Here is a 7,647-nt window from a genome sequence, read left to right as displayed (position 1 = left end):
ATTTATTTTTACTTCTTAACACAGCTGCACGTTGCAAGAGCTTGATATTTCACGACTAAGTTGAATAAAGGGAAATGAAATGCCATAGTTGAGGCACTTGGCCCTTTGCTTGAAATTCAGAAATTGAGTCAGTTGAGGAGACAATACATTGAGAACATGAGCAAAATTTGAAATCACAGGAATAAGAGTGCAAAGAGTCACACTGAGCAAAGAGACACCTAAGACAGTCCCATACCATCTGACCCTCAGCATTTGGCTGAAGTGCAAAATGCAGGAGGCTGACTCAGATTATAGTCAAGTGAAAGCACTACACTTTTAATTTAGGTTCCCCCAGTTGCCCTCAGGAGATCATTGACTGTGCCTGGAACCGCCGGCACGGGGATCAGATACCTAGATAGATTGAATAAGACAGCATGGATTGAGGAGTACATTTTCAGTCCTGTCCCCCAGCTCCAAGGCTTTACTGTGGACTGCAGAGCAGTGCCACCATACCTTTGTGGCCCACTGTCCTAAGCTGCCTCCGAAAGGAAGGCACCTCCATTTTCTCCTTCAGAGCACCAAGGGACAGCTCATCCCTCTGAAAAACAGAGCCACTGTTTAGATCACTTGGAGCATGAAAGCCCTCATTTCAATCTCCTCTTCCTGAAGAGGTTCACGTCTGTGTCCCCACAGTCATTAAACAGCCACCAACACTTACAGACTGGCGCTGGTGAGAGCGTTATCTTCAATATTCTGTCTGCAATCTGGACAATGGTGCTTGTCACTGCAACAGAAAAGGAACCATAAGGTGTGATGCAGATTGGAGGAAAGCATGAAGCTCTTTGGAGAATATTACTTATTCAGTATCATTTCTAGTGGGTCAAGGAAGTTCAGATCCTGACACTGCTGTATGACTCATATATGGTCCCAATTTAATCAAACTGTTAACAAAGCTTAAGGTTAAATGAAAACCTGCACATTTGCAGGATTTAGTCTGTAAACTCTAGGTACACTAATATTAAACTTAAGATCTGAAACTGCCAAAGTTTGTGTTTTTCATTAGCTGGTAATACAGTGATTTTGCCATTTGCCCTTATGTGAACATCTCTTGCCTGAACACCTTGCCTTGCCATTTAACTAGAAAAAGTCAGCCTTGAATATTAAATATTATCCAGTATTGTATCTACAGATGTGGACAACACAAACCATCCCTGCAGGAGACTCTTTGTCATTAGCAGCATCACTGTTTCTTCTGAAGGATGAAATTTATATGCAACAGGTACAAAATGTTATTAGAATCATTTGTCACAGAGCGTTGCCAGTAAACTGGTGAGGAAGATGTGTGCTTTCTGTCATCTTGCTGCTTAAGATGCACATAGTAGAATACCAGTTTTAAGGCTTTAGCAAAATTTGATCAGTCCTGTCTCCAAGAAAAAAAATGATTAAAAAACCCCTTTTCAACTCTGCTTATCTGTCCAACCTGTATAGAAACAAGATAACAATGCTGAAAAAGAAATCATTTAACTTTAGCCTTGGCAGTTCTGTAATGAATGATATCAAGACCTGCAGACATTGCCAGACTTTTGGCTGTGAAGGTGATGATTCAATACAAAGGAAATAGTAAAATTTCTGAATCCAGTCTTAAGGATACATGCACACAAATCAATGTAATAGTGTCTGTATTACGCTTATTCTAATATTAAAATTTAATTACTGATAAAAACATTGTATCAGACACTAAACTAGAAAAGTTGTGCTAGCAAGATGGAGGTAGCAAATAATTAATTCTCCAAATCTAAGATTTCTTCTGATGACCATCATTGATTTTTCTTTTTGTCCCACTCTGTTTTACAGGGCTTCTTTAAACCAGCGCGGTGTTTATTCAGATGCATTTTGAATGCTTAAAGTTGAAAAATATTTCCATATACAAAAGGAGGCATTTCCGATAAACCAAATCCCAGAAATGGTCACCAAGACTGAGCAACTCCACAGAGACCTTGTTTATCCCTGTGAGCTCAGGTTTCCAAAGTAGCTTGTGATACTAATATGAACTGTATACTTTCTTTGCCAGAACTTTTTGAAGATCAAGGGGTAAAGAAACTTTTTTCATTATCATTATTCAATAGTGGCCTCAGCAGGCTCTATTTGTTTAATTGTTAAATGAAATAAGGATTATAATGGAATCAAAAGAGCCTTCTATGACAATATTTAACCATGAGAACTTGCTGTCATGTGCACATATTAGCTATTTTCATAAAATCCTATTAAATATCAAGAGTTCTACAGCTAAGCTAACATTACCCATTGAACTTTTCTAACTCAAATAGTGTGGCAGTAAAACATGCCAAGAAACAAAACCCCTAACCAGTGACTAAATGACCAGTGTTTAAAGAAGCCAAATACCAGATTATTGTTAATACACTAAATACTTTTTTATTTCAAACATGAAAAACTTTAGTTAGTTAGCAATTATCTTGTTTAAATGTTGCTTTTCTGACACCTCTGCTTGAAATATGTTTTTTCATTATTGTAAGTATCTCTACAGTTCTGGTGATAATTTAAATTGCTTTATTTGATTGTTCAGGTCACAGTCTAGCACATATTTGTTTGTTATACTTGTTTACAATTAAGTATACATGTTTGAGTAGTCCCATTACAGCTGGAATCTGATTCATAATTAATCCAAAGCAAAGTTTATCTATAAATAATGCATTATTGTATGCAACATCTGTAAAGTGCAGGTGTGTTTATGCACATAAAAGGTGCAGAAGGTACAATGTACCTATAGATGGCAAAAAGAGGTAGAAAAACATAAATTGACAGATTTGTCTACTGCAGAGCATTTATTAACCTTCTGTACATGAAAATTAATTTTTTTAAAAATTTTGGGGAGTTGATTATACTAGCAGTGACTATAGGAGTAAACCAGGAGTTGGACTCTGATGATCATTATTGCCCTTTTCTAACTTAGGGTATGCTATTCTACAGCATAGATTCTATAACTCTAAGTATGAGGATTTTTTTTTAATCAAGCAGCTCAACCATTTTAGCCTATTAAATACAGCTTAAGGAATGTTTGCTCTCTATCCTACCTATAATGCCTTTTAGTTTGGCTACCAGCCTACTCAATGTGATGGTTTCGAATTAACAAGAGCTTAACAGTAAATCTACTCATCCCCTACAGACTCTTGAATCCAGAAGGAGTGCTTTTCTAAATCAACATCATTCAACAGTTCTTCTCTAAACTGTCTGTTCTTAAGACTATCATGCTGTGGTGGTTAGTTGGTTGCAACACAGCTTTAAATCACATTGCTATGAAAATGAGACTCTTTGTATACATGTCTTTAAAAAGGTCAAGGTTTTTAAAAACTGAGAGTACTCCCTTCCTGCCCATTAAAAGAGAAGACTTTAAGGGAAAAAGAGCAGACAAGAAGGACTTTCTGGATAACAGAGGCCTCCCTTAAGGCCTCAGTTTGCAAACTAGAAATTAAGTCTTTTTAAAAAGTCTTGACCTAGGCACTAAATCTGAGTAACTGTGGAGTTATCTTAACAGGAAATTACAGCTTATCGTATTCCAGTAGCATGTTATTAGTTTGCCATCCTTGAAAAAGCTGAAAATCAAATCTTTGTTTGTCTTTAATATCACCATTTGGAAAACTTATTTTGTAGCAATACTATTTGAGGTATTTTTGGATAAAGTTTCAGTGGAGCAAAATTTGCATTTTATTCTACTAGGAAAGGCAGGCACCCTGGAAAAGACTTGCATCGTGCCCATTTCAGCAGAGGCAGGTATGTTTTATCAGGGAGACCAGGACAACAAACCTGTTCTTGAAGTGGTTCTGAGCATCGTTATAAAGAACATACAGTGTTTCTCATCTTCTGTCGCTGTACTCTGCCCTCTACGGAGAAGTTACAGAGTTACAAAAACCGGACCAGAGCCAGGATTTTGCAAAGGATTGGATTTCAGTTTTTCGCTCCTTACATTTGTTAGTAAGTACTGGGTATATACAGAAGCGTTTGACTTTTGAGGCATAAGACATTTCATAAGCCATCTGTTTTTGTCATTTGAAGCATCTGACTCTATTATTACAGGAGCATGTCAATAAAATAGCCCACAATGAGCTTTTATACCTTCTTCAAACCCAAACTTTTTTAAACTAACAAACATGTTAATAATGATCAAAAGCTCTCATTAAATTTGCACAAACAAAATGACATAAAACTTTTAATTTGTCATTTCAGCATTACATGCTTTGTGAATTCTCATCATAGCAGAATATTAAACACTTCCACTTCTTTGAGGAAAACTGCATCTTTTCCATTATAGGTGAGTAAATAAATAAAATCAGTTGAATTTTTTTGACAGCCTGAGTTCCTTCTATAATTGTCTTCATTTTATCATGTCCATGAGGGTAAACACTGGGTCTACATGTGCTAAGTAGGAGTTGCAGTGTGTTATGTCTTCGCCTTTGAGGGTTTAATGGGAGAGTTAACACATGCACACTTCTGCTGATAAACAATTAACTGTATGCTGGTGTCAGCTTGTCTTGTTAGAAATCTTGCAACACATTACCACAGAAAGAGGAATACATATGCATAAAAGAGGAATGAAGTTCTTTTCTTAAATGGCAGTCAAAATCCACATAATTTACTTTAGCCTAGCAACTTTTCTGAATTACAAGAAATCACATCTTAGCATATGCCCACAACAGGGGTTGAGAGAGGAGTTGATTAAACTTGTTATACTCCAAGACATAAACACATTTCATTCACATGAGAAAAAAATCACACAGCACAAATTATTTGAAGCAGGTTTAAAACTGTTTGGTAACACATGGGGAACATAGTTTTTCTTGCTGCTTGACATGGATACTGGTAGACTGCAAGACAACAGCGAGTGAGATTGCATCCTGTCCTAAAGCTTGTAATGGAGTTCCTTAATCCCATTAATTTTTGTATTGCTCACATTAGCAATTAACATCAGTTCCTGTCCCTTAGGGATGGTAGATTTGGGTATGCTGCACTAACCAGCACAGTTCTTAACAGAAACTAATTCCACCATTTAATTTTTTATCCAGTATTATTGCATTATGGGTCATTGGTTGGAGACAGAAATGGCACAAACTCACCGAGGGTCCTCAGCAAACAGCATGTTTTATTGTTCAGGACCTTCTTATACAGCGCATTCAGAACTCCCAGGTCTAGACAACTGATTGGTCGAGGTTTTAGCACCACCAGCTCTTTGACAAGTGATATGTCTGCTTTCTGGATTGAGCATGATTGGATGAGGTCCCTGCTTGGGATTGAATCCAACCCGTCCCTGCCCAATCCAGGGATTTGTTTTACTTCTAGGCTGGTTGAATTTGGGGGTCTGATGTAGCCAAATTTATCTGGCAGCTACAGGCTAGCTGCAACTGTGACACAGTATCCCAACTTCTAGAGCAGAAGTCAACAGTCATGTTTGTTTTCTTTATTTTTAGTTGTAAAAATGCTAAAAAAATTTAACATATTTATAGATGGTTTCATATGCATATTCAAAACTCCTTTACTAGAAATAGGTTCATGGTTGAAATTTCAGGTCAGAAGACCTTAACAAAACATCTGTTCTACAACTATCACAAACTGACAGAAATCAGTAGACAGGTAACAGTCTTCTTAATTTCTCTGAAACATTTATATTTTGTATAAACCAGACAAGATATAAAGAGTCCTGACCACTAATATAACTCTTCCTGTGCTCTCTGGATTTTCAGAAAAATATATTAATGTACTAAATCTCTCTGTTAATATACAGCCTTAATACAGTTATTATACTCACTTTCTGAGTAAACAGCAGCTGAAGTAAAGGGAAAGTACCACTTTTCTTATGCCAAAAACCAGAAGGAAATTCCCAGCTTCTGTTCTGTTCTTTGCTATGGCAACCTAGTCCTGGAAGAAGAGTCACCAGGAGGGAGAATCTCTATTGGGATAACAGTAAAACTAAGCAGTATTTGAAGATTTTCTAGTTCTCTCACATTTTGACTTCATGTATCGGGAGGCTGTGAAAATAAAGCAATTGCAGCTGGCACTCCTCTAAACCTTTTTTGCACAGAAAAGCCCTTCCATCCTTCCTTTTCTTATCTGGCTTCCCCTTTCTTTAGGGATCTATACATTTTTCTTGAATTCAGTGTACAAATTGCTTTTTCCTCCTCCATCTAAGGTAAGAAGCTGCAATGAAGTTTGATCCTCTGAGCATTCCTAAGTCACTGCTCAAGGACAGAAGAAACTCCAAAAAAAGTTAGAAAAATAGCAGGGGAAGAGCATGAATGAAGAAAATTTATGAAAAGGGACAACAGAGAAAGACAATAGGATGTAATGGTAAAAACATTAACCTTTACTTATAATGAGTTTCAGGATTACTGTTATCATATTCCGTAGCACTAACATAGAGACAAGAAAAAAGAAAAGAGTGAACACTGAGTGAAAGAGCAAGTCAAAATTAAAGAGAGAGATAAAGCCAAGGAACCATGGTAGCAGGAAAGGAATAAGAACTGTTAGTCATTAGAATTAAAAAGCAAATATGAAGACAGAAGAAGACAGAAGGAAATTAAAGAAGATTGATAAGATGGAAGAAAAATATATTGTTGCAAAGAAAGCCTTAAAATATAATATTTAAATAAAATTCAAATAACTTAGCTGCCGAGGGTTATGACTGTACAGGGGAAGAAGGAAACTAGACTGATCACATGGAATGATTATGAATGCAAGAGCTCCTCACATTCAGATGTAATGAGGAAGTAACAGACACAAGCGGAATAAGGGTTTTTCTCTTGCAGATTACATTGCCAGCACTGATATGTTCCATATGTGTTTTGTCCAGCAGAAGCAGCTAAGGCCTAAATGCATTTGCTTGACTATTTGACATTGCTCATTTCAGTACTTAATAAAGTAATTTCCTGTGGAAAGAGATGCTGCGTTTTTGCTCTATTTAAAATTCTTTCTTTTTTTCCCTTAAGTTCCTAAGTTCTTCCTAAGCAAGGATCAAGAAATGAATTTGCCTATCAATAAAGAATAAGATAAAATTACTGATTTTAATATTTTTAAAATGGATTTTATTTGTATCCGTGTTACAGAGAAGCTTAAAAGCCCCAGTCAACATCGGCTTGCTGCTTACTGCTGTTGACACCATATAAACATATGGATCCAGTTCAGAATTGGCACCTAGCCATCCAGTTTGGAGCCCAAACAGTGTCATCTTGCATCTGCTCCCAAAAGGCCACACAGACATTCTCTGGGTATTTCAGAAATCCAGTCATTTTAGGAATTTAGGACCTCCAAAATTTCTGACCGTCTTCCTGAGCATTTGGTCATCTTTTTCTAGAAAAATGTTTTCTGGGTCATATATGGGTAGCTAGAAGGAATTTAGGATAAAGAGCAATGAAGGTCTGAGGCACTGTGTATGCCAAAAGGATTTGCCAGTGTATAGCCACTGGCTCCACTGATTTCTATCAGTCTGCATTTTTATTTTTTTTTATTGTTTCAATTATTTTAAGATACCTCATACACTTGAATCTTACTTGAATTCTCAAATAAAAGGCACTATGATAAGGGTGCAAAGGGTGATAGTGTCAGCAAAAGGAAAATTATCTTGATTAATCTTTTAACATAAGATAGGCAATGAAATTCAGA

The 7,647-nt window shown here is 36.6% G+C and overlaps 1 long non-coding RNA gene across 1 annotated transcript; it reads right to left on the bottom strand.

The window, feature by feature from the left end:
• LOC131576449 (uncharacterized) lies at window positions 1-5,198 on the bottom strand. The gene is made up of 4 exons (XR_009276980.1): window positions 5,109-5,198; window positions 698-763; window positions 493-577; window positions 1-390 (listed from the first exon to the last, which is right to left on the bottom strand). It is a non-coding gene; the product is annotated as an uncharacterized LOC131576449 (long non-coding RNA).
• Between the last annotated feature and the right edge of the window lie 2,449 nt (window positions 5,199-7,647).

The sequence above is a fragment of the Poecile atricapillus genome, chromosome 2 (genome assembly GCF_030490865.1).
Source record: "Poecile atricapillus isolate bPoeAtr1 chromosome 2, bPoeAtr1.hap1, whole genome shotgun sequence".
NCBI classification, from domain to species: domain Eukaryota; kingdom Metazoa; phylum Chordata; class Aves; order Passeriformes; family Paridae; genus Poecile; species Poecile atricapillus.
The sequence above is the reverse complement of the archived record's forward strand: the minus strand, read 5'-3'. Positions and strand labels throughout refer to the sequence as shown.